Genomic DNA, 27,739 nt, shown 5'->3' with positions numbered 1-27,739 from the left:
GTGTGGTTGTGTGTGTGTGGGGTTGTGGGGTTGGGGGAGAGAGGGGAGAGGGGGGTGTGTTGGGGTGTTGTGTGGTGTGTGTGTGGTGTGGAGGTGGGTGTGAGGAGAGTTTTTGGTGGTGTGTGGTGTGTGTGGTGTGGTGAGAGGTGTGTTGTGGTGGGGGGTGAGGGTGGTGAGAGAGTGTTTTTTGGTGTGTGTGTGTGTGGTGGTGGGAGTGTGCGTGATGTGGAGGGGTGGTGGTGTTTTGGAGAGGAGGAGTTGTGGGGTGTGTGTGGTGTGGGGGGTGGTGAGGAGTGTGCGGAGGGTGAGAGTGTGTGTGTGCGGAGTGTGGGAGTGTGGTGTGGTGTGAGAGAGAGAGGGGGTGTGTGTGTGTGTTTGGTGCATGGTGTGTGTGTGTGTGTGTGTGTGAGAGAGAGTGTGTGGGGTTTGTGTGTGTTTGTGTGTGAGAGGGGGGAGGTGTGGGGATGTGTGTGTGTGTGAGAGAGGAGTGGTGGAGTGTTGGGTGTGAGAAAGAGAGGTGTTGTGAGGTGTGTGTGTGTTGAGAGAGAGGAGTGTGTTGTGGTTTGTGTCCCTGGTGGTGTGTTGTGTGTGTGAGAGAGGTGTGGTGAGTTTTTGGTTGTGTGGTGGGGGGAGAGAGGTGTGGGGGAGTGGGTGTGTGGGTTTTGCCAGAAGAGTCGTACACGTTCAAGAAAAGACTGTTCTTCTGGGGGAAAAACCCCAGGCAGCGGAACCACCCCACGACCGACAGAACAAAAAGTCTCTTCACACTTCAGACAGTCAAAAACCCCAGAACCAAAAAACACTTAGCAACCCCTGTACATATAGCAACCCCCTAGAACCATCCTGCACTAGCAACACCACAGAACCACAATCAACAAAGCAAAAACCCTATTAAAACCCAAACACATAGCAAAACCCTGGAAACCCCCCTAAACTCAAGCAAACCCTGGCAACCACCTAAACTACATGCAACACCCGGAAACCCCCTTTTAAATACAGAAATGACCCGGCAACCACTCACAACCAAAAATTGTAGCAGGAGTTTTCAAAAATTGAAAACTCTTTCCAAGAGAAAGCCTCTAAATTCCACCAACAGAGCGGGTTTCATTAAAAGGGCCCCGGAAATCGGCATGTTTAAACTCCCTGTTGCGGTTAACCCAGTCCCAGGTGCTAAGTGACCTCTGCCCCCGTAAAAACCCTGCGCTCTTTTAAGTTTCCCCAACACACAAAAAAAGAAAGACTCTGTGCCCCGTTCAGTGAACGAAACAAAAACCATACAAAAAAAAACATGAACTATATATATTATATATAATATATATATATATATATATATTAAAATAAAAATAACAAAAACAAAAAAAAATAATAACAACTCCCTATGTAGAAAGAAAAAAATAAAATAAAAAATACACAACAAATTACTAAAAAATTAAAAAAAAAAATGAAATCAGAAATATAAAAAGAATCAAAAATTTTAAAAAAAGCTAAATAGCATCTCAAGACTCTGGAAAGGGGGATCAATACATGAGGGGAAAAATTTGAGCAGACAGAAGCCCCGGGGTGACGTTTTTTAAAAAAAGAAAAGCACATTTAGAAAACCGACGATTTGATGTTATGCAGATTTTGATGGAAGCATGGTATCATGTGCTTGGAGTGATGATGGAGAAACCCGCCGGTTTGGGGCGAGCAGCACATTAGTTCGGGAAATGACAGTTTCCTTCAAGCTAAAGGGTTTTTGCCACCGTTAAAGATCTGTGTGTGTGTGGTGTGGTTTTGGAATACTCTGCCCCTTTACATGCTCATTCCCGGCGCCGTGTCTTTGGGAAAAAAGGGAAACCCCGGCTGTGGGAAATATTTTTGAGGCTGGAAAAAGGGGAAACCCCTGCCAAGATCGTACCCCCTCCCCAAATCCGGGTCAACTCCCGGTGGGGGTTTCCAAAAAAAAAGAACGGGAGGAGAGTGTGCCTTATCTCACAAACACACACACACCACCAGAGGGGGAGCTGCACTTTCGATTCAGCGAGCTAGTTCAAAAATTTTTTATCATGACAGGGGAAAAAGTTTAAAAAACTTTAAATACAGCGAATGAACAGAGTGAGCAAATAAGACACCAATCCTCAATCTGGGTTTTCCCAAATTTTAGAGTTTTTTTTTTCTGAAAAACAAAAGAGATGTTTTGAAGAATGTTGGGGTTAAAACCCTTTATTCCACAGTTGGAAAAATCTGCACATGGGGAAAAAAAAAATTTTTTTTCATTTTTTGCTTTTGTTTTAAATATGCAAAGGGAGTAAAATGCCAAACGTTCTGTGGGGTTTGTGGATCCGCTGTTCGTTCACAGGAGAACAGAATCAGTTGATGCCAGGCATCAGCTTAGTTTTGGGATCTGCTTGCAGGCGTGTTTGAAAGAAAATGCTTGAATCCACCCCAAACACAGCTTTTTATCACACTCCTCCCCCCTAAAAACCCGCGAATGAGAGCAGATCGAAACATCACCCCAAGACCAGGGTTCCGGGTTTGAGCGAGAAGTTACACACGAACACCTCAGAACAGCGATGCCTGCACAGACGTCCACAGCTTCCTCTCAGGTCTGCAGACGATGAAGCTCACAGTCCCACTGCGTTTAAAACCAAAACCAGTGCAAGCCAGAGAGCATTTTCAAATCAATCGCATCAGATGCTTCACAGATCTGAACAGAAAAGAATTCATTCTGCAGCCAGACCAGTCAATGCATCAGAAAAGAAGAACCAGGCTATGATTTACAACAGATAAGAGCTAAACTACATAAGAATCTTAACATCACTTCGGCTCTTATGACAAAAAGTATAAAGCATGCAAAAACCAGAAGAGGAATTAATTTTGTAACAACCTCATGACAGACATGACACTTGATCTCCTCGCATCATGCGTACAGTTACGAGTGTTGAGCCCTCTCAGAAAGCCCTCCAGACTGAATGGAGTGCTTTCATCAAGCCGGTTTGAGGATCGGACACGCTCTGAGCAGAAGGAGAGAGACACATGACGAGTAATCGACAGATCCACATGAGATCTGACTTCATTTCCCCACGATTACCGTTCGTCTGTCACTCTTCTCCAAACAATCTCCACGGCTTGATTGCTCATACAGTATGCATCACATGCGTTAAGCTCTAATCTGATACATGCAGGCTACGAAGTTACGGAGAAGATAAGAGATCATAAACACGAACAACGGGAAGGATTATGTAAAGCGGCTTTGTGAAAAACACTACACAAACAAAACGGACTTGGCGCGCGTGATTCATCCTGTAGTTCCTGTAAAGTGATATTCGAAAAAACCACAGGACGCTCGGGATTTGGACTTGTAGACCCAAATGATCCAGGTTTATGGTGCCAAACCTTCAAATATGTATGAATGAAGGACACAAAGGCTCCTCCCAGGACACATACCACAGCGAGACCACAACTCGCAAACAACCAGGCTTCTAGATGTCAGTGCAGCATCAAGTCTCACGTGACGGTCATTGGTCACACCCAGGTCAGACTCTGTTCGATTGCTTAACTTCCAGCTATTTCAGACCAGTACGATTTCACTGTGGGTGGGATCAGGATTCAACTACATTTTCCCCCCAAGGGGCCTGGATGAGCTGCGTGAGGGTCCTGAACGACGGAATCCATAGAACCGGCACTGAATACACATGGATACCATTGTTGTTATTTTAAAAAAGCTCTTTCTATATAAACATTATTTACAGTGCATACTTACAAACGAAACTACCTGCTACACTCAAAATCGAAACAGAATACATGCGATTTCACCGAACCATTGGTCCCATTACCGAATTAAAACTACTATGAAGGAATAGAACTACTGATTCAACGCAGAAGACATAAAAAACTCCTCACTGGAAACATTCACGCAGACAATCACAATAATAATACTGACGGAATGAGACCGCTCTATTTTAATTTTTACACCTTGTCTTAAATATTTAAAGATCTTCCATTAAATAAATCACTGGGACAGCGACTATCAGCCTAATCCCACGGTGTGCATAGTAACTGAACGCAGGATGACATCACCCATAGGAAGTCACGCTAAGCCCCGCCCCCCTTACTCTGAGCTCAAGGACATTCTCTCTAATCTTCAGTACAAGTTGGTCTCAGCGCTTTGTGCATAGGTTTTAAGCGAAAACTCTTAGATGAAAAAACTTTTCCTCCTATTTATGAGAACACTTAGTGGTGAGATAACAATGGTCTGTGAACGCCCGGCCCACTAATTCCTCTGCCATCGAGCTCAGAAGAAGGAACAGAGGAGGGCTTGTCTTTAGAAAAAACGAGTAGGAAGCGAAAAAAGAATTAGGTTGGGGGGGGGGGGGGCCGCAGACGACCCCAAAAACAATGAAAGGAAAAAACAGGATGCTGCGATTCTGGGAACGACGAGAGCTCGTAGAGGAACAAGTAAAGGGGCAGGTCTGGGACACAGAGCTCGGGAAAGAATTAAAAACACACAGGCAGACGCGAGGAGAAATCAGATAAGATCAGCTGCCGCCGCTGGCTGGTGCTGCGCTTGGCTGCAGTTGGGCTGCCGAGGCCGGCTTTAGAAAGTTTGTTTTTACGCAACCGTAGGTGTTTACAGCCCGTCGGACGCAGCGCTCTCCTGCCTCGAGAGAGGAGTGAAGGATCATGGGATACGCGTGGGTGGCCACCAATAACCAAAACAGGAACGGGTAAAGGTGTAAGAGAGTGAGCGAAAGACAAAAAACGAAAACGGTAGGAAGAGGAAGGAAGCATACAAATACTCGCTTTTGCAAAGCACTGGGTGTCTCCATTTACTTAAGTGCTGATGAGATAAAGATTTATAGTTCGTCTCAGTATTCTTGATTGGATGAGCTGCTGATTCAAAGTCTCTGCCAATGCTGAAAAATAAACACCTGTCATCCATGTTCTAATTTTAATACGTCTATGATAAGAAGTCCATAGTTGAGGAGATGTGAAAAATAGAAGTTGCCATCTAACATCTGACACAGATCATCCTGATCAGCAGAGCAGCTTTCCGTTAAGAATCAAAGCATTTACTTTGGTCTGAGTAAAATTGGGAGCTGTTTATTTTTACAGTATGCAAGTATCTGTCCATACACGAGAAATTCAACATGGTGCGATATAATGAGCACTTTTAGTAAACACAAACGTCCAGCTCATTACACTAGCATGTTGAGTTCATAATATGATATTTGACCCGCGTGTGGTTCTTCGTCTCGAGTTCACAACTCTGGCAAAGTGTGGGGGGGTGAGTGTGTGTGTGTTGTCACTTGATATCCAGGCCAACAGGCTTCCCTTCACAACTCAGTTGTGATTACCATGCCATGCCCGAATACCTCTTCTCCGAAAACAAGACAGCATTCTCTCACAGTCCTGGCGAGCTCAACCAAATAACCCCAATAAATACTATACAGGCCACCAGCAGAATATTTAAAACTGTATCTCATTCTGAGGAATGGATTAAGTAGAGCTAAATTTACTGCAACGGAGCTGAAAGCTTCAATCAGAGCGAGACACAATACCAGAGCAGACGCACATGCGGACAGGCAGAGGATGTAGGCTCTGTAAATGAAGCGGCGTTACGTTTCTGACGGAAACCTGCAGAAAGCCTTTTCACCAGATTTCTGCGGCGCGAGATTCCATGTGCCGGCTCTGATAATCATTACCACAAACCAAAACACAACACCGCCAGAAGCTTGGGAGTTGGCGAACCACCAGGATTATGGACAGATTATACTAGGATGAGGGCCGCAGTACCTAACAGATATGGGTTAATAATAAGGAAACTGGAGGCTGTTAGCTGAATGTCCAGCGAGGTGCTGTCACGGGTTGTCGATTCCAAGCGCGTTGATGCCTGATCTGATAAGATGTGTAGATATAGGATTTGGAGAAAAGCATTATCTGCCAAATGGCTAGTTATGTACAATGATATAAAAAGAATGGTTGCTGAATTAACGCCAGTCTACATTTTGAGGCACGCAATAGAATAGAAAAATGCCAAGCGTCATGCGAGTTCGATTCCCAGAGAGAATGCCATGGAACCGATTCAGACGTATCGCGTTGAATTTCAGACTCAAATGCTTTTCGCATGAATGCTACATAAGTCTGCTGATAAATCAAAAACATCTAGAACAGAAGGACTGTGAAACTCACTGTTGTTGGACTTGAAGTACTGTCTCGAGGATGGATGAATGTATTCGCTCGGGACGCGATGGCACCTCGTTGCTGAACAGGTTACTGACAATCCCTCCGCGGCGAGCGGCACCATCTGCCCCAGGTTGACCAGCACATGCAACGAGCCTGGATCCTCGTCACCCCAAGTACGTCCGCGCCAAGAGCGCCGGCTCAGCGGGCCGACCGGCCGCACGTACTCCATGACGCATGACACAGGTTGGGCTTCCTCGCAGGACAAACACACCTATGAGTGCCAGTGGATGATGTTGGGAGGTGCCTTGAGCTATGCGAGAAGATGCCTGGATATCGGTCTGAGCGTTCTGCGGCCGCTGACACTGATGTCCATCGTACGGATCCTGCAGGGGCCCGACTTTCACCGCCACCAGCTCGCCCTTACCGGTCCCTCGAGTAGCACATTCCGGAACCCGGACCCCGATGACCTCCTCCAGACTCGCTCGCCTGAAGTCCATCGTCTCCCCGGCCGCCATCCAGCTCTGCCTCTTCCCCACAGCCCTGGTCCCAAACCGGAGCCATGCAGCCGTACCGTACCAGCTGGGCTTGAAAGGAGACGTTCGTTGCGAGTGGACGATTACCAACTTTGTGTTTGAACTTTACGCAGCCATACCATCCTTCGTTCTCTGCGATATCTACTGAATACAGAGACAGTGACACTCCACCAAGGTCCCCTTTCTACGCGCAGCCGTGAGTGTTCATCCTTCCCCGTGGCCCTTCGTAGTCATAACAAACTGCGGCGGTCCAAACCGGACTTGCTTGGGGAAGCTTCTCACCCTTCGGTAGGTCATGTGTCCAGGTCTCTTCAAGGTGGACCATGCGGCGGAGCGGGGGAGGAATTTTTTTTTAATGGTTTCTTCAGCCGGGCCCCCATGGGGAGTTACAAGGCACTCTTGGGTTCCTTGCAAATAAGATGAAGAAGTGTATAGCTCTTTAAGTCTCAGGTGGGTACGTCAGACCCCTTCGCGCCACACACAGATCTGTGCTACGGTCCGGAATCAATAGGATGGACGTGTCTTCAATCAGACAATCAATCAACCATGGTAGACATGAGAACGGCATGTGAGGTAAGGTGGACGCGCTCCGAGGTCCAAGTGGGGGTGACGCGACACGTCACTTGAATAGTTGTTTTACTTCCAGACTAATTTGAAAACAAACACAGTTCAAACCTCACATGAGTTCAAAGAGACAGAAGCATGACTTTAGCTGAGATCTCAGACGTACGAGCGCGCTGGTTGTAAGAGGGAGTACGCATCCAGCCCAGAGGAGAGCCTCCGGTCCAGCCGCATCCAGTTGATGAGAGTCAGTATTGTTAGCTGCTGCATTCTGTGGTTTTGTCCGAGCAGGAAGCGCTCAAGAAACGAGAAAATAGCAAAGGAACGAAAAGATGCCGACTCAAGCTGCGGCCAAACGCGACTCAGAAAACGCTCTCCTAATGGCCTCGAACGGATCGAATCGTCGTGCGTGTCACCGTCCCGGATCCGAGCCATACGCTGGGTATACGTTCAGCGGATTTCTGAACTTCTGCCTCAGCGTTGGAGTTATCTTCATCGGGTCACTGTCATGTGGAAGGCAGAGAGCGCCTCAGCTGATCGCGTCTCGATGGTTTTAATTGGCCCCGTCTCGTCCTTTCTGCAGCAGCGTGTACGCTCGTCTTCAGTCGCTCGGCCCCCTAGCTCAAGAATCCCCCCCCCCCCCCCCCGCTCCAAAGCGCGGTTTGTGTATGAGCCCCGTTTCCCGTGAGACTCTTTCCCGTCTGTCCTACGACGTAGAGGGTGGTGGAGACAGGAAAAAGATTCAGATGACTGTCTACTATCTACTCCCTTCTCATGCCGACCGTAGCGCCGCGCCGCGCAAGTGCGTGTGTGGGCTATGTGAGCGCATGAGAGAGATGAGAGAAGAGAATAAGATGACGAGAGAGTATGAGTGACGGAGAGAGGCGAGACGAGAGAGATGAGAGCGGGAGCGAGACCTGAGTACGTAGGAGTAGAGAGAGACGAGAGGAGAGTGTGTGAAACACTGATTCCATTATTTACGTGAGGAAAATGGCTCCGTTCATCCTTGGCGGCACGATGACACAGCTGCACTTTATGCAACTTTATCCTTTTCATTTAATCACTTATGATTAGCCATGTTTAGTATTGTAACATAAAATCATACAAACTAGCCCCTCAGTTTGTATTTGTATTCTACCTCCCCCCCCCCCCTCAGCCAAAAAAAAAACATACTGCCGTAATACATGATCGAGTGCTACTATAAATATGTTATTATTATTATTGAGCTAGTTATGGACGGCTATGCTTTTAATAGCAATTCAAATATATTATATATATAATATCATAGATAACTTATATGATCATATATATATATATATAAATAAATCTAAACAAATAAATATATAGTATATTATATCCTTTTGGAGACATGTGTTGGCATACGAACTCTTTAAAGAGGTTTAAGAACTTTTTTTGACCTTGTCAAATTGGTCTCATTACTCAGAAGTCTCGTATAACTTGTAGTGGAATAATAAATATGACTGTGAAGTCCTAATCTCGGGTGCTGCCGACATAGATGTGATTGAGGCGAGCCTTCGGAGGTGTTCTGACCAGTGAATCCGAAGATGCTGAATGAGTCCAGGGGACAAGGAAGCCTTTTGTGATTCATCAAGGCCTGACTTTAACAACACACGGAGCTCAGACCACCTTAACCACCACCAGAACCACTGAGAAAGAAGAACACAGATGAACACATGCCGTCCGGGCGCTCTGTTCCACAGGATGAAAGATGCTCTAGCTGGAGAAGAGATGACCACCTGCACCACTGCCGAGGACTAAACAAGACTTCAGAGTTGCTAATTCAAATTCTGTGTGTTCCATGAACATTTCTACACAGCAACCAAAACTATTGATTTATTTCGAAAACAGAAACAGTCTTCTGTTGTCACAGATGGAGATGTCTGACATCTAGAGCAACGAGCAGCCAAACCACTGCCTTCATTACTGACACTACTGAAGAAGAGAGGAGGACCCTCACCTGTGAGATCTCACACACACACATCTTCTGAGCAGCAGTGTTTCGGTTTGTCCTTTTGCCGGAGTTTAATTTGTATGATTCAGCTATTTATTTTGCATCGTTTAATATATCTTAAGTTTCTACCTTAATTGTTATCATCTCCTAGGAGCATTAAATTTAATTCTATTTATGTTATTCCTTTCTCTCTATTCTCGTGATCTGTATGCATGTTCCTAGAGTTTGGAAAACCAGACCCAAATTTATTGTGTTTGTGTGAATAAAGCAATCTCTACCAAATCAAATGAGAATCATTCATCAAGAATATTGAATGAATGTAAATATATTTCTCCGCATAACAGATCTGCTTTTGAGGAGTGCTGTCCGGACAGGTTTTTTTAAAAACGATTTTTAACTATCATTAATTTAATGTAACAATTTATTTAGTTTTTTTTCGTCTATATAATTACAAAGTCATTAAGTTAGTTAATTCATTATTTTGGGACATACTCTCTTACCATTCTACTGTATTTTACTGCAGTGGACGTTAACTTTTACGGCCGGTTAATGAGGGGTGTTATGGGTGTGGTTCTGGACCGCTCCAGCACTGGTGAGTGTGCAGCACTGTAGTGAACCTGACACCCCCACTGTGTTGAGTAACCCTCAGTACTCAGACCATGAAACACATGTGAATTTATATGATAGCCACCGCACGGCAGGGTGAGGACCAAACTTGAAGCGCTCCAGGATCAACAGTTCCAGCACCAAACACTCACCATCGTGATGCTTTATGACCACTGCACCCCGGAGGGGAAAACACAACACGTACTGAAACCTCAAAGATATGTCACTCATACAAAATCAAGAGAATGTTTAAAAGTGAAAAGACGAGAGAGGTCCACGTGACTCGCTCCCGCTTCACAGCAGCACACTAAAAGAGTGTAAAACATCAGGAGAAAGGGGAACGCAATGATACACACGTGCATATTCGGGAACAAAATGAACAGAGCTGCATCCAAATCAACCCTACCATCCGTGAACCACCTGCAACAGAACGAATTACAAAAAACGAGTATTTAGGAGAGCAGCTTTATCCTTAAAAACTAGCTTTAAAGGAGAAAAAAAACAGAAAATCAATCCGCAGCGGGCTGTGATGTGAGACAAACCTACAGAGTACGCTGGAGAGATAGAGACACGCTCTCGGCTTTGGAGCCGTTTGTCCCCAAAACCACCGGAAACTGTTCCTGGAACATTAAAACAAGATTTAAAAAAAAACAACTAAAATGTATCTAGACGAGACAGCTGTGGGTCGGTTGTGCCTAGCGAGGTCAGAACAAGCAGAGAGGAGCAGGAGGAAAGAAGTTGCAGAGCGCAGCTACGAGTCGTAGGTGCCTCGTCTTCGTCCTCCATTCCTCCACCTTCTGACGGGGCCGGCGGCATCAGAGGAACACAATGCTGAGGAGCCCACCGGAACACCACTGCAGCGCCGCCGAGAGGTGTCTGAACAAACACACAAACACAAGTTAATACACAGAAACACGAACAACACACACCGTTAAACACAACAGAACACACCCACAGCTTCACACAGACTTCAGTTAATGATATTATTGAAAATTAACATGTATGGTTTTCAATTTACCTGAAACACTCAACTATTTAGGGGTCTAAAGTTAAGATTTGTTGTGTTGCTGGAATTGCATAAACAAATGTGGATGAAATCTGGATTATACGAGCTAAGTAATGTAAACTAAAAATCATATTGGGTCGTTCATATTTAAAATGAAAACGGTAGGGCTGTGGCGATGTAATCAAAATCGATATAGCGCGCATTTGAGACAGTTGTGATATGGAATAATGGAAAAGCTTGCGATGTTGGAAAGCTATTTCTCTGTTCCAGAGATACGCATGACTGGCAGCCGTGAGTGACGGTCTTTACTCACCACACAGAAGTGAACACAACCTCCCGTTCTCCCCGATCAGCTTGCTCTAGACAACAGCATAAACCTCATCATTTTAAACAAAACAAAACAAAAAAAAAACGGAGAGTGGGAATGAGAGTGTGGTGTGCAGTGTGTGTGTGAATTATGGCGTCTACCAACGGGTCAGGATCGATAGGTAGCAAACAATTAATACTGAAAGAAAAAACTTCGGATATTCGAAATGACAAACGGGTAAACGCAAAAAAAGATGAACAATTAATTTACAAGAGCTGTGTCACAACAACATAATCAGGGAGCTCCATTATCGGGTTCTGCTTTCAAAGTACTGGAGAATAAAAAGATATTCTTAAATGTTTTAGTAGTTACATGAAACGTTATCTTGCACATTTATCTCCTCGACAGATTCTTATTTCAAAGAAGTTATAATGCATGTTCACTATTCCCAATTCAGAAGAGCACACACACACACTGTGTATCTGAATGCTTCTCACACTTCCTCTCTCGCCGCGTCTAACGGAGGAGCGGTTTACAATCACACACACACACACACACACACACACCACAGTCTGTCTCTCTAATGCTCGGTTATGACTCTCACGGGGGGCTCCGCACCCCAGGTTCTCACACTGAGGCATCTGGCAACATGGGACGAGGCTTGACGCACACACACACATCTGTGTCGACTCGCGCCGGGCCATCCTGAGTTTAAAACCGAGTGTAAATTCAGTCAACTGCGTTGATAATTTCAAAACTGTTTTTTGGGATGAAATGAAACTTCAGAACTTTTCTTTAATCCCAAAATACCTTTGTTATGCTAGCTTATTATTGAAATATATTTCAGGTCTTGTATTGTTTTAATACTGATGGAGTTGGCTACAGCTCATGCAAAACCCAAAATTCCTATCTCAAAAGATTAGCATATCATGAAAAAGGTTCTCTAACGAGCTATTAAACCTAATCCATCTGAATCAACTAATTAAACTCTAAACACCTGCAAAAGATTCCTGAGGCTTTTAAAAAAACTCCCAGCCTGGTTCATTACTCAAAACCGCAATCATGGGTAAGGACTGCCGACCTGACTGCTGTACAGAAAGGGCCATCACGGACACCTCAAGCCGAAGGAGGGTAAGACACAGAAAAGAAATTTCTGAAAACGAATAGGCTGTTCCCAGAGTTGCTGTCATCAAGGGGGGGGGCCCCCAAAACCTCAGTGGGAAGTCTGTGGGAAGGAAATAAGTTGTGGCAAAAAAAACGCTGCACAACGAGAACGAGGTGACCGTGACCCCATGAGGAAGATTGTGGAGAAGGACCGATTTCCAGACCTTGGGGGGACCTGCGGAAGCAGTGGACTGAGTCTGGTAGTAGACAGAAACATACAGAGCCACCGTGCACAGGCGTGTGCTTTTGAAACCAGACAACAGCGCCAGAAGCGCTGCTGACCTCGGGCTAACAGAGAAGACAGCGAGCACTGGACTGGTGCTCAGTGGTCCAGCAGTACTTTTTCCGGATTGTGAAAGCAAATTTTGCATGTACCACATTCGGAAATCAAAGGTTGCCAGAGTCTGAGGAAGACTGGGGAGAAGGAAATGCCAAAATGCCTGAAGGTCCAGTGTCAAGTACCCACAGTCAGTGATGGTCTGGGGATGCACATGTCAGCTGCTGGGTGTTGGTACCCTGTGTGTTTTATCAAGGGCAGGGTCAATGCCGCTCGCTATCAGGAGATTTTGGAGCACTTCATGCTTCCATCTGCTGAAAAAGCTTTATGGAGATGAACGATTTCGTTTTTCAAGCATCGACCTGGCACCTGCTCACAGTGCCCGGACAAAAACCACTGGTAAATGGTTTATGACCATGGTATTACTGTGCTCAATTGGCCTAGCCAACTCTCCTGACCTGAACCCCATAGAGAATCTGTGGGATATTGTGAAGAGAAAGTTGAGCGACGCAAGACCCAACACTCTGGATGAGCTTAAGGGCCGCTTATCGAAGCATCCTGGGCCTCCCATAAAAAAAACACCTCAGCCAGTGCACAGGGCTGATTGCCTCCATGCCACGCCGCAACTTGAAGCAGCAGGTCATTCCTGCAAAAGGATTTCCCGACCAAGTATTGAAGTGGCATGATCATGAACATTAATATTTGCAAGAGTTTGACTTTTTTTGTAATTCAAACACTTTTTCTATTATTGGTCGTATTAAATATGCTAATTTTTTGAGATATGAATTTTGGGTTTTCATTGAGCTGTATGCCAAAATCATACAGTATTAAAACAATAAAAGACCTGAAATATTTCAGTTGGTGTGCCAATTAATCTAAAATATATGCAAGTTAAAATTTTTATTCCTCCAGGAACCATTCTTGGAAAAATAATGAACTTTTTCACAATATGCTAATTTTTTGATGAAGGACCTATATATATATATATAAATCAACCTATGTAATACTTTACTAATTGCCTAAAGTAATACAGTTCGTTTATTTACACAAACTTATCTTTCCTGTGAAATTCAATAATTAAGTAAAGTCTCTGTAAAACGTTAGTTAATACAATTTATAATATCCACTTGCTAAAACAACCCAACAGAAAATGTAACGGATTTAAGGATCTATACTGGGGAATTATATTAGCTTTAATGTATTAAGTGAGTTAATGGTATTTCGATTATGTGGTAATTCGATGGATTCCTATCGGTGGGACTGTAATCTGTCGGATGGGAAACAACAGAACAACACAGTAATTCCTACTGGAATAATGCCAAAAACACACTACAAAAAGGAACTGTTTTAATGGAAACCATAAGAATTTCTGTGATGGTTTTGATGTTTGTTTTTTTTTCTCAGCCGTGGAACAATACCCATAAGCTACTGTGCTGCACACTATTGACTATATTAAGTGAAGCCTGACTTTACAAAATTAAAATCACATCGGCAATAGCAACGTTGTCTATCAGAACACAATTTAAGATATTTGGATGAAAACGGAGCTCAGAACACATTCCAGAGAGAAATCCACAGGGGTTCCCGTGCTTATCAGTCGCACTCCTAATCAAATAATCAAACTGTGCCTTTAACTTTTTTAAGTTGCAGCAAGATCGGAACACATTCATTTCTGTATGAATGACAAATATCACATTAAGTTTATTAGTTTACATACATGTATGGGCATTTATATGCAGCTATGTTTTTGAGTGCAGTGATACAAAAACTTCTGACGGGATGAAACTCAGTAATATATAAAATGCAGTTAAAAACGCAGCAAGACGCTACAACCGAGTTGCTGGATGGTGGTCTGTGGGGGATTGTGTGGTGGTCTTGTTGGTGGTCTGTGGGGGAATGTTGGTGGTCCTTGGTGTTGGTGGTCTGTGGGGGATTGTGGTGGTCTGTGTCTGTGGTGGGTGGTCTGTGGGGGATGTGGTGGTCTGTGGTGGTCTGTGTCTGGTGGTGGGTGGTCTGTGGGGGGATTGTGGTGGTCTGAGCTGTACCTGTGGAAGAAAGTTGCAGGCGGGTGTTTGTGCTGGTGTGAGATGTGTGTCCTCGTCCTACTCTCCGTCGTGTCATTCACTGTCCTTCTGAATCAATCCTGAAACACAAAAACAAAAACACATGATGCTAGTGTTTAGTGTCACACACGCCTGATGAAATATGTTGCTTTGCAATATAAATGTCAGCATGTAAAAACAAATGACTTATATTCCAGTTAATGAGTCAAGGGTAAAAGATAGCATTGCCATTGTGGGATACTAAGTTGTCACACAGCACTCCTTTACTCTTGCTTTGATTCGAAATGCTTGAGAGTTTCTTGTCTTTGCCTTTGGCTCCAGCACCGCCGTTCTTACGTCCTGAGCCCGGCACTTTACGACCTCTGAAAACACACACACGCACAATCTTCAGATTCAAAAACACACACACACCCACACACGTGTGTTTTCAGGACGCCTGTCTTAGGATCCCCTTTGTTTGTTTGTAGTTTCACACCCTTATCTTCGTGCGTGGGATATTTCTCTCCCTCCGTTGTGGTTCTCCTCTCCCTCGCCCTGCATGTCAGGCACCGCTGCCAACAGATCCTTCAGGGATAAGTCGAACTGCTGCTCCAGCTTCGATGCACTGCTTCCTGCCGCCACACACACACACCACCACACGCTATGAGGGAAGCGGGGGCCGCGCGAGACTGCGTCTAAGGGACACACTTAATGCCAGGTTGGGTACTCACAGGTGTGAGGTGGTCATGGTTTTGGCTGTTGCGTGACTGTGTGAACGTTGACACGGCTTTGGTCAGCAGAGAATCCAGGAAGAGCTCAGCGACGAGCTCAGATCGCAGCAAGGAAGGAGAAACAACATGAAAAACAACCATTTCACACTCGTGCTTCTGACAGACGGTTGGGTGTTGGTCCGAGTCAGGACAGCACCATTAACAGCGTAAACAACTATGTGAGGGACTTTTCACTACAGGCAGTGTTATTTAGACTCTAGTGTTGAGTTATAATCGTCTTTAATGGCTGATGTGTTTCATTGTTGTCTTCTCCAGGTTGTTCATGAGGACTGAGTGATTTGAACAGAAGATCTGATCATGGTTTTCTGTGAGAGTGGAAGGATACAGATGATGACGGGGACTGCGGCGGCGACTTTGCCGATTTCTTCATCCGTCTGCATGATCTTCTTGATCCTGGCCTGCAAACCAAACACAGAGACCCTTCAGACACAGAGACAGCGGCGAGCAGCTCATCTCTGTGTGTGTGTGTGTGTGTGTGTGTGTGTGTGTGAGAGTGAGAGAGAGTCAGTCAGGCGTGATGTGTGTGAGAGAGAGATGTCAACACGAGCACATGTCTGCTAAACAATCCGGAGTCGCTCTGTGAACCGGATCAGATCTCCTGTTAACACACTCTCAGAGTCTGACCATCTGTAAACACTCCAGATTACACACACACACACACACACACACACACACACACACAGAGAGAGAGAGAGAAAGAGGTTAGCTAGCATTCATGCTAACCCCCGATTGATCTTCTCAGTAAAACACTCGTTTTGAGTAAATGTGTTTGAAAACACTCCCCTCAAACTCTCGGCCTGCAGCAGATTAAACCCGGTTACAGCGCTCTGATGGACTAGCACGCTAACGCTAGCCGCTAGCCGACCGTCTCTCTCGCGCATTAACGCTCAGATGCAGACTGAGAGTGTGTGTGTATGTGTGTGTGTGTGTCTCACCGGGGGAAACCTGGCGTTGTATTTCTTCTTTTTGCTCGGCATCCCGCGCGAATCTGGAGGAAGCAGCCGCTGATTCCCGAGGAGCCGCCGCTGGAGCGCGCAGAGCCGTCGCTGCGACTCTTATCGGCATCTTACGGCCGACCCTGCGACATTTCCGCTGCGCGAAGCGCTCGCTGCTTTACGGTGCGCCCTTCTGCTTCCGGGTGTTCAGATAAAAGTACAGCCCGACACTGAGTTACTCAAAAAACAAACACATCTTTAGAATATACTTAGATAACGGTATATAGATTGAATATCATTTTTTATTAGCACCGTTGTTCTTGTTTTCCTTAAACACCAGCGAGTCACACGTCATCGCGGAAGTGATCCGACAGGAAATAACAAGTAGAAGAAGAAGAAGCGTGGTTGCCAGGGTCTGTGTATTATACACACTTTGGGCTTCTTCTTTTTTTGTAAAGTTGCGTGAAGAAATCCCGGGTCGCGGGTTGCGTTTTTTGGGCTTATTTTAAAAAAATATGGTTGCTTGTTAGGAAAACCTGACAAGCAACTTCGTTTTTTTTCATTTATGTTCACTGTATTCTCCAGTGCATTGATTGACATTCTGTCTGCTCACAGTTAATAGCCAATCAGTGCAAAAAATATAAGCGCTTTAGCATAATTCGCCAAATATTCTGCCCCCTTCTCACACGCCTTTAAACGTGATTTTTCTTCAGTAAGGATTTGGAGGAAAATCATGTTAAAAAAGAATGTGCGTGAAGCTGTAATCCAAGCAATGATAGTAGAGGAGTGAGATGACATGCTTTCCTTTATAAGGCAGCCTAATTTATTATTATTTTTTTTACAGTGTTTTGTATCAATGTTTTGTTATCACTGTAATAAAAAAACAAGTAAGCCTATAGCCTACTAATACTAAGAGTATATTTGTTTTTTTATATTTGGCCTTTTCCATCTCTCCAATCCTACTCTGCTCACAGGTGACTGGAGATGAGTTTTGTTCCTGCTTTGTGGCAGTTTGCTGATTTTTGTAAAATACTTGTGTTTTTGCTTTTCAGATAAAAGGGTTTAATATGTTGCAGGCTCAGCTATTTGAAATAAATAATTGATAATAAATATTATTGATGATAATAAATTATCAAAAAAATATGAAATATGAAGCTGCGGGTGCTTATTTGTCTCGCGAGAGTTGGCAACTATGAGACGAAGCGGAAACCGGAAGCGCTGAAGCGGAAAGCGGGCGAGAGCCGCGCGGTGACTCAGCAGAGTTTGCCAGAAAAACAAACACACAACAGAGTGAGAATTTGACACTTTTGGTTATGTTTAATTACGACAGCGAACATATTAAATGGGTTTGTGCTGAAAAGCGCGCTTTAGTACGATAGAAAGATCACGCGAGAGCCGAAGAAACACCCGACACAGAGCTGAGACACACAATCACGACTCTGATAAACACCTGCGGTGTTAGGAAACTGAGAGATTCCACAGTCACGAGAAACATCGCTTCGCGAGAGAGACACAAACTCCGTCTGAGGAGCAGGAACAGTTAAGAAAATAAGACAAAAATTGATGATATCAAATTTGCAAATGCGAGAAAAAGTCACGTGTGAGATGCGAACTAGAAGAAATTAAATTATTTTCTGAGAAAAAAAAGAAGTTATGTGATAAAACTTCAGTAAGCAGAATTCTGAGATAAACTCAACAGAGGGAAAAGGTGAAAATTATAGAATATAAACTCAATTTTGAGGAAACAAGTCAAACCAGTAACTCTGAGATATAAACACACAACTGTGAGAGATGTGATAAATGTGTAATGAAGTCAGCTTGAAGAGTTCTCTGTTTACTGGGTGTGTGTGTGTGTGTGTGTGTGAGAGAGATGAGTCAGTCAGAGTTCTCTGTTGATGTGTGTGTGTGTGTGTGTGTGTGTGTAGATGCTGAGCTGTGGTGTGTTGTGTGTGTGTGTGTGTAGAGACACTAGAGCTGTGTGTGTGTTGTGTAGAGGACGCTGAGCTTGTGTTGTGTGTAGAGACGCTGAGCTGTGGTGTGTGTGTGTGTAGAGACACTGAGCTGTGTGTGTGTGTGTAGAGACGCTGAGCTGTGTGTGTGTGTGTGTAGGAGGACGCTGAGCTGTGGTGTGTGTGTGTGTGGAGACACTGAGCTGTGTGTGTGTGTGTGTAGAGACGCTGAGCTGTGTTGTGTGTGTGTAGAGACGCTGAGCTGTGTGTGTGTGTGTGTAGAGACACTGAGCTGTGTGTGTGTGTGTAGAGGACGCTGAGCTGTGTGTGTGTGTTGTAGAAGAGACGCTGAGCTGTGTTGTGTGTAGAGACGCTGAGCTGTGGTGTGTGTGTGTGTAGAGACACTGAGCTGTGTGTTGTGTGTGGTGTAGAGACGCTGAGCTGTGTGTGTGTGTGTAGAGAGCGCTGAGCTGTGGTGTGGTGTGTGTGGAGACACTGAGCTGTGTGTTGTGTGTGTAGAGGGAGCTGAGCTGTGTTGTGTGTAGAGACGCTGAGCTGTGGTGTGTGTGTGTGTGTGAAGACACTGAGCTGGTGGTGTGTGTGTGTGGAGACACTGAGCTGTGGTGTTGTGTGTGTGGAGACACTGAGCTGTGGTCGTGTTGTGTGTGTGGAGACACTTGAGCTGTGTGTGTGTGTGTAGAGGCACCTGAGCTGTGTGTGTTGTGTGTCGAGACCGCTGAGCTGTGGGTGTGTGTGTGTGTGGCGACACTGATCTGGTGTGTGTGTGTGTAGAGACAGCCTGCGGCGTGTTGTGGTGTAGAGACGCTGACTGTGGTGTGTGGTGTGTTGTGGAGACACTGAGCTGTGGTGTTTTTTGTTGTGTGGAGACGCTGAGGTCTGTGTGTTTGTGTGTAGAGACGATGAGCTGTGGGTGTGGTGTGTAGAGACGCTGAGCTCGATGTTGTGTGTAGAGACGCTGAGACTGTTTTGTGTGTAGAGACGCTGTGTTGTGTGTGGTGTGTGGAGACCACTGAGCTGGGTTTGTGGTGTGGTAGAGGACCGGAGCTGTGGTGTGTGTGTGTGTGGAGACACGGACTGTGGTGTTTTGTGTGTAGAGACGCTGAGCTGTGTGTGATTTGTTTCGAGACGCGGATTGTGTTGTGTGTGTGTAGAGACGCTGAGCTGTGTTGTGTGTGTGTGTGGAGACACTGAGCTGTGTGTGTTTTGTGTGTTTGATACCACTGACTGTGTGTGTTGTGTGTGTGGAGACGCTGAGCGTGTTGTGTGTGTTCAGCGCGGTCGCATGACGAGCCACGGGCCGTGCTGGGTCACACCATAGACCTCTCGGCCGAGGACATATGCCGCCGTCGGCCATGGCCTGCAGACATGGACCCCTGGATGTCTTCGTACGCCCGCCTACGCCCCGGCCGAGTTTCAGCGGCTGCTTGAGTCCAACAGGCCCCTCGCATGTGGAGCCGGTACGGGGCGGCGCCGTGGGGCTGGATCGCCATCCGCGTGGGCCGCACTGCTGCGTGTACACGGGTTGACGTGGATTGCTGGCAGTACGAGCTTGAGACGCTGCTGGACAGCGTGCGCAGTCGTCATCTCCAACCATCCTGAGCTGTGCGCTCAACCACACGTGCTCTGGCGGGAAGTGGCTGATGCACCTGGACACGGGCTTCAGGTGGACCACGCCTGGGAGAGCCTCGCCAGAGCCGCGCTGGACGGCCGGATCGACTCGGCCAAGGTGAGTCCCAGAGACCCGCGCGGCGACTCCAGACACGTCATCTGCGTCTACAACCAGAACTTCACGGACGAGAGCAGGTGGTGCGGCTGGACGGGTCATCCGCACCGCCGGCGTCAAGTGTGTCCTCCAGTACAAGCCCGACGTTACTCGTACCTGGCATCTCCGCAACACCGCTGGAATATCGGATCCCACCTCTACAGAGCGTGTTCGACCTGGAGGCCGTCCCGCTCCGCCTCACATCCACAACCGGGTCACCAACCAGGAGCTGACGTGAAGCCCCCTACCGAGGCAGTCCCCGGTACACACAAGAACGGTCAAGCTTTTGCAGTTGTTCGTTTGTGGCTAATCATCTTTTAATTCAATTGGCTGGTTTTTGTTCATCTGTTCATTTTGCCACATAAACCCGGTACAATCGTGACTCTCTGAGTGAAAGCAGTTATTCAGCTCTGTTCCAGCGCCTCAGCTGCAGAACTACAACCATCTCAAATCACAGAAGTCATGAAAACAAGACAAGGCCTCAGATTTCTAGAAACTCAACTAGAATATAAAAAGTTTTAAGATGGAACTCATGGATCAAATCTGGCAACCGGATCAGACTTGAGATGTACCTGCATTTATTTACAGCTCAGGTAAGAGTACAAAGCATTTATGTCATTTTGTAAGAGACTGTAATCGTGTCAGAACAGCAGGATTAACTCTTCCAGGCTAGATGAGGCGGTTAATGTGTGTTAAACACGCTGCCGACAGCAGAACTGAAGGTTTATCTGTCAAGCTTACAGCAGTGGTTGTACTGAGAAACTAGCCCTGGTTCGCTGACGCACAGAGCTGCTAGTTTACAGCTATTACAGTGCTTCCCTCCCGCGAGCGTGCATGCTAGATCTCCAGATCAACTCTAATAACGGATCGCACGAGAGCCACAGACACCTAACCCGACCCACACAGTAAACAGGACCACTCCTTAGTGTCAGCTGTTCAAACACCCGTTTCTAACCCATATAGAACTATAGAAAGGTTATTACATTTCCTAATATCACAAAGCATGCCTAATTACTTCAAATAATCATGATCGTTACACATTTTAACAAACTGTATTAAATTAAATAAAAAGGACATTTTTAGGGCCGCGAGAAATCTGAAAAAATGCAGAATTTTCTCTTTCTTGCATTTTTTTTTACGATTATACGAAAATGATTTTGTAAGTTATAAGAAAGTATTGATTAAAAATCATGTCTAATTTATTGAATTTTTTATAATCAACAATGTGATTAACAGAGTAAAACTAATATATATTTTATTAATGTTTTCCAAATTTTGTTTGCCTGTTTGCGTCTATTGTTAATAGTTCTATCGAAACAGGGGCTTAACTGAATTCAATAAACATATTCAACGTTTAATAATTGTTTGAACAGTGGTGGGCCTTTATGCAATCTTATATTGTGTTTTCAGGCAATCTGTTTTACATTTTTTAACACACTCCTTAAACTACATTAAAATGTTTTATCCCTTCAGTTGTTTAAAAGATGAAGTTAGATTATCAACTATGGAAAATTCGCAATTCCGTTCATTTCTTGGCTGCACAACATTTTTAAATTATATATATATAATATAATATCATATACTAATGAAAAAATGTGCATTATTCCTTTACTTGTGTTAAACTGTATTATTTGGAAACGTACACTCTACTCTACTGTACCAACATGTGTGATATTTTCTGAATCACTGGGCCCTTGGTTCTCTTAAGCGCTGGAGGTCAGTGTTCTCACAGTCATTGGTCGAGGAGGCTGTGGGGTCTGCGCAGCTGATTGTCCGAGCCGTTGCCGCTCAATAAGCACTGTGTGTTTGTGTGTGTGTTTTTTTTAGGAACTCTGGTTTAGAGCGGTGACCTGCTTCTGAGCCAAGGTGAGATGATTTTAACAAATAAACACTGTAACAGGAGATACACACTGATGGAAACCACCACCGCTGAAGCCATCAAAGCTGAATAGTCTCGTTAATATGGTGTGTGTGGGCTGGAAAACAAGTCGGGTTTTTTTGAGCACTTCTTCAGAACGTGGTGTCTCCTCAGCCGTGGTTTATGTGGGGTGTCAGGGACAGAATCTGACCTGGCTGCTGCTGTGACAATGGTCATGAAGCGTTCGTCCTCGATGGAGGGCATCATGTCCAGTCGTCGAGGACCCCGGTGGCAGCGGAGCCGGGGAGCCGCTGTCTCTCCATCATGCTCTCTTCTGGGATGGATCTGGCGATGCGTGGGGGCGTGAAGGACATCCAGTGGAGTTTCCCCTGTGCTCCGCTCCGCTTCCCATCGCCAGCCCCGCTTCTTCCGGGAATACCGCTCCTGAACCAGCAGGGCGTGGAAATCCTCCGTGGTTTGAGGTTGTCGACGTCGGCGCTCTGCACTTTCGAGAAGCTGGGTAACCTGGGATCTCGTCGTTCGCCCTCGACTCTGGAACGTCCCGGCGCTGAACAGCCGTGTGCTGCGGCGCTCGGCCTCGGGCTCCGCGGGGGGCGGGCGCTCATCTGGTCGTGTGCATGAAGTTGTTGAGCGTGAAGTCGTGCAGGTCGTACAGGTTTGACGGTGGTGGATTCCTTCTTGAGGCCGGCCTCAGCTGTGCCTGACTCGAGCAAGGCGCTCGCTCGCTGCTTTGGGTTTAGCGTCCACCGTCAACTCTGGAGGGAACTTCCAGGTGTCCACTGGTGGAGCTACAGCTCGGACGTACGCAGCGACCAACTGACCCTGATCCGTACCCGCAGCCTGAGCGAAGTACCGATTACTTCTGCTGCTTCACCGCGGCTCCGTGGAGCGCCGCTGAACACACAAACATCAAAAACACCGTCTTCTGCATCCAGTTTTACACAGAAATATTGTGCGCACAACTGTTTCAACATTGATAATACAGAAATGTTTCTTGACAGCAGAATCATCATATTAGAATGATTCTGAAGAATCAATGTGACACTGAAACTGGAGTAATGATGCTGAAAATTCAGCTGCGCATCACAGAAATAAATTACATTTTAAAATATATTACCACATGAAACAGCTGTTTTAGATTTTACACATTTTCAAAAAAAAAAATAAAAAAAAAAAAAAAAAAAAAAAAAAAAAAAAAAAAAAAAAAAAAAAAAAACAATAAATGGTAAAAAAAACAAAAAAAAAAAAAAAAAAAAAAAAAAAAAAAAAAAAAAAAAAAAAAAAAAAAAACGAAAAAACAAAAAAAAAAAAAAAAAAAAAAAAAAAAAAAAAAAAAAAAAAAAAAAAAAAAAAAAAAAAAAAAAAAACTGGTTGTAAAAAAAAAAAAAAAAAAAAAAACAAGATGGTGGAAAAAAAAAAAAAAAAAACATTAATGCCAAAAACAAAAGAAAGAATTAAAAAAAAAAAAAAAGCTAGAAAAAAAAAAAAACAGTTATGCAAAAACGCAACTTTTAAAAAAATTCTACAGAAAAAAAATAGTACAAAAATAATATCTGCTGAAAAAAAAAAAAAAAAAAAAACTTCAACAAAAAAAAACATTACACGTGCAACAGTGTTCGCAAAAAAACTCTGCAAAAAAAATACATCAAAAAAAAAAAAAAACTAAAAAAAAAAAAAAAAAACAAAAATCAAACATTATCAAAAAAAATACTTCCTGCAAAAAAAAAAAAAAAAAAAAAAAAAAAAAAAAAAAATAAAAAACTAAAAAAAAAAAAAAAAAAAAAAAAGCAAAAAAAAAAAATCACACCAAAAAACTTTTTTCACTGCGTAATTTGTAAAATAGATTAATAGACCTATTTTGAGTTAAACACGTTCTTATGCAAAAAAACACACAAAAAAAAAATAATTAAACAGATGTTCAACAAAAAAACTCCACACACACACCATCACAAACCACACACAACAAAAAAATCAAAAACACCACCAAAAAACCACAACAAACACCAACACAAAAAAAACAAACACAAAAAACAAAAAAACCACACAACACAACCCAAAAACACACAACAAACAACACAACACAAAAAAACAACAAACAAAACAAAACCAACCAAAAAAAAACCCACCAAAAAACAAAAACAAACACAAAAAACACCCAAACACAAAACAAACACACCAAAAAAACTTTGTGAGCCCATCTCATTAGTTCAAAAAAAACAAAAAACAACACACCAAAAAAAAACAAAACACAAACAAAAAACAAAAAACAAAAAAAAAAAAAAAACAAAAAAAAAAAAAACAACAATACAAAAAAAAAAAAACAAACAAAAAAAAAAACACAAAACAAAAAAAAAACCCACAAAACACAACACAAAAAAAACCCAAAAAAAAAAAAAAAAAAAAAAAAAAAAAAAAAAAAAAAAAAAAAAAAAAAAAAAAAAAAAAAAAAAAAAAAAAAAAAAAAAAAAAAAAAAAAAAAAAAAAAAAAAAAAAAAAAAAAAAAAAAAAAAAAAAAAAAAAAAAAAAAAAAAAAAAAAAAAAAAAAAAAAAAAAAAAAAAAAAAAAAAAAAAAAAAAAAAAAAAAAAAAAAAAAAAAAAAAAAAAAAAAAAAAAAAAAAAAAAAAAAAAAAAAAAAAAAAAAAAAAAAAAAAAAAAAAAAAAAAAAAAAAAAAAAAAAAAAAAAAAAAAAAAAAAAAAAAAAAAAAAAAAAAAAAAAAAAAAAAAAAAAAAAAAAAAAAAAAAAAAAAAAAAAAAAAAAAAAAAAAAAAAAAAAAAAAAAAAAAAAAAAAAAAAAAAAAAAAAAAAAAAAAAAAAAAAAAAAAAAAAAAAAAAAAAAAAAAAAAAAAAAAAAAAAAAAAAAAAAAAAAAAAAAAAAAAAAAAAAAAAAAAAAAAAAAAAAAAAAAAAAAAAAAAAAAAAAAAAAAAAAAAAAAAAAAAAAAAAAAAAAAAAAAAAAAAAAAAAAAAAAAAAAAAAAAAAAAAAAAAAAAAAAAAAAAAAAAAAAAAAAAAAAAAAAAAAAAAAAAAAAAAAAAAAAAAAAAAAAAAAAAAAAAAAAAAAAAAAAAAAAAAAAAAAAAAAAAAAAAAAAAAAAAAAAAAAAAAAAAAAAAAAAAAAAAAAAAAAAAAAAAAAAAAAAAAAAACAAAAAAAAAAAAAAAAAAAAAAAAAAAAAAAAAAAAAAAAAAAAAAAAAAAAAAAAAAAAAAAAAAAAAAAAAAAAAAAAAAAAAAAAAAAAAAAAAAAAAAAAAAAAAAAAAAAAAAAAAAAAAAAAAAAAAAAAAAAAAAAAAAAAAAAAAAAAAAAAAAAAAAAAAAAAAAAAAAAAAAAAAAAAAAAAAAAAAAAAAAAAAAAAAAAAAAAAAAAAAAAAAAAAAAAAAAAAAAAAAAAAAAAAAAAAAAAAAAAAAAAAAAAAAAAAAAAAAAAAAAAAAAAAAAAAAAAAAAAAAAAAAAAAAAAAAAAAAAAAAAAAAAAAAAAAAAAAAAAAAAAAAAAAAAAAAAAAAAAAAAAAAAAAAAAAAAAAAAAAAAAAAAAAAAAAAAAAAAAAAAAAAAAAAAAAAAAAAAAAAAAAAAAAAAAAAAAAAAAAAAAAAAAAAAAAAAAAAAAAAAAAAAAAAAAAAAAAAAAAAAAAAAAAAAAAAAAAAAAAAAAAAAAAAAAAAAAAAAAAAAAAAAAAAAAAAAAAAAAAAAAAAAAAAAAAAAAAAAAAAAAAAAAAAAAAAAAAAAAAAAAAAAAAAAAAAAAAAAAAAAAAAAAAAAAAAAAAAAAAAAAAAAAAAAAAAAAAAAAAAAAAAAAAAAAAAAAAAAAAAAAAAAAAAAAAAAAAAAAAAAAAAAAAAAAAAAAAAAAAAAAAAAAAAAAAAAAAAAAAAAAAAAAAAAAAAAAAAAAAAAAAAAAAAAAAAAAAAAAAAAAAAAAAAAAAAAAAAAAAAAAAAAAAAAAAAAAAAAAAAAAAAAAAAAAAAAAAAAAAAAAAAAAAAAAAAAAAAAAAAAAAAAAAAAAAAAAAAAAAAAAAAAAAAAAAAAAAAAAAAAAAAAAAAAAAAAAAAAAAAAAAAAAAAAAAAAAAAAAAAAAAAAAAAAAAAAAAAAAAAAAAAAAAAAAAAAAAAAAAAAAAAAAAAAAAAAAAAAAAAAAAAAAAAAAAAAAAACAAAAAAAAAAAAAAAAAAAAAAAAAAAAAAAAAAAAAAAAAAAAAAAAAAAAAAAAAAAAAAAAAAAAAAAAAAAAAAAAAAAAAAAAAAAAAAAAAAAAAAAAAAAAAAAAAAAAAAAAAAAAAAAAAAAAAAAAAAAAAAAAAAAAAAAAAAAAAAAAAAAAAAAAAAAAAAAAAAAAAAAAAAAAAAAAAAAAAAAAAAAAAAAAAAAAAAAAAAAAAAAAAAAAAAAAAAAAAAAAAAAAAAAAAAAAAAAAAAAAAAAAAAAAAAAAAAAAAAAAAAAAAAAAAAAAAAAAAAAAAAAAAAAAAAAAAAAAAAAAAAAAAAAAAAAAAAAAAAAAAAAAAAAAAAAAAAAAAAAAAAAAAAAAAAAAAAAAAAAAAAAAAAAAAAAAAAAAAAAAAAAAAAAAAAAAAAAAAAAAAAAAAAAAAAAAAAAAAAAAAAAAAAAAAAAAAAAAAAAAAAAAAAAAAAAAAAAAAAAAAAAAAAAAAAAAAAAAAAAAAAAAAAAAAAAAAAAAAAAAAAAAAAAAAAAAAAAAAAAAAAAAAAAAAAAAAAAAAAAAAAAAAAAAAAAAAAAAAAAAAAAAAAAAAAAAAAAAAAAAAAAAAAAAAAAAAAAAAAAAAAAAAAAAAAAAAAAAAAAAAAAAAAAAAAAAAAAAAAAAAAAAAAAAAAAAAAAAAAAAAAAAAAAAAAAAAAAAAAAAAAAAAAAAAAAAAAAAAAAAAAAAAAAAAAAAAAAAAAAAAAAAAAAAAAAAAAAAAAAAAAAAAAAAAAAAAAAAAAAAAAAAAAAAAAAAAAAAAAAAAAAAAAAAAAAAAAAAAAAAAAAAAAAAAAAAAAAAAAAAAAAAAAAAAAAAAAAAAAAAAAAAAAAAAAAAAAAAAAAAAAAAAAAAAAAAAAAAAAAAAAAAAAAAAAAAAAAAAAAAAAAAAAAAAAAAAAAAAAAAAAAAAAAAAAAAAAAAAAAAAAAAAAAAAAAAAAAAAAAAAAAAAAAAAAAAAAAACAAAAAAAAAAAAAAAAAAAAAAAAAAAAAAAAAAAAAAAAAAAAAAAAAAAAAAAAAAAAAAAAAAAAAAAAAAAAAAAAAAAAAAAAAAAAAAAAAAAAAAAAAAAAAAAAAAAAAAAAAAAAAAAAAAAAAAAAAAAAAAAAAAAAAAAAAAAAAAAAAAAAAAAAAAAAAAAAAAAAAAAAAAAAAAAAAAAAAAAAAAAAAAAAAAAAAAAAAAAAAAAAAAAAAAAAAAAAAAAAAAAAAAAAAAAAAAAAAAAAAAAAAAAAAAAAAAAAAAAAAAAAAAAAAAAAAAAAAAAAAAAAAAAAAAAAAAAAAAAAAAAAAAAAAAAAAAAAAAAAAAAAAAAAAAAAAAAAAAAAAAAAAAAAAAAAAAAAAAAAAAAAAAAAAAAAAAAAAAAAAAAAAAAAAAAAAAAAAAAAAAAAAAAAAAAAAAAAAAAAAAAAAAAAAAAAAAAAAAAAAAAAAAAAAAAAAAAAAAAAAAAAAAAAAAAAAAAAAAAAAAAAAAAAAAAAAAAAAAAAAAAAAAAAAAAAAAAAAAAAAAAAAAAAAAAAAAAAAAAAAAAAAAAAAAAAAAAAAAAAAAAAAAAAAAAAAAAAAAAAAAAAAAAAAAAAAAAAAAAAAAAAAAAAAAAAA

General features: G+C 38.9%; 1 protein-coding gene across 3 annotated transcripts in view; it reads left to right on the top strand.

Annotated features, from left to right (window-relative positions):
- LOC109082965 (butyrophilin subfamily 1 member A1-like) overlaps nt 1-27,739 on the top strand; it is a 190,745-nt gene that overhangs the window by 30,870 nt on the left and 132,136 nt on the right. The gene's annotated exons all lie outside the window — the stretch shown is intronic.

Source organism: Cyprinus carpio, chromosome A7 (genome assembly GCF_018340385.1).
Source record: "Cyprinus carpio isolate SPL01 chromosome A7, ASM1834038v1, whole genome shotgun sequence".
Lineage (NCBI taxonomy): Eukaryota > Metazoa > Chordata > Actinopteri > Cypriniformes > Cyprinidae > Cyprinus > Cyprinus carpio.
This window is presented reverse-complemented; position numbering and strand designations above follow the sequence as displayed.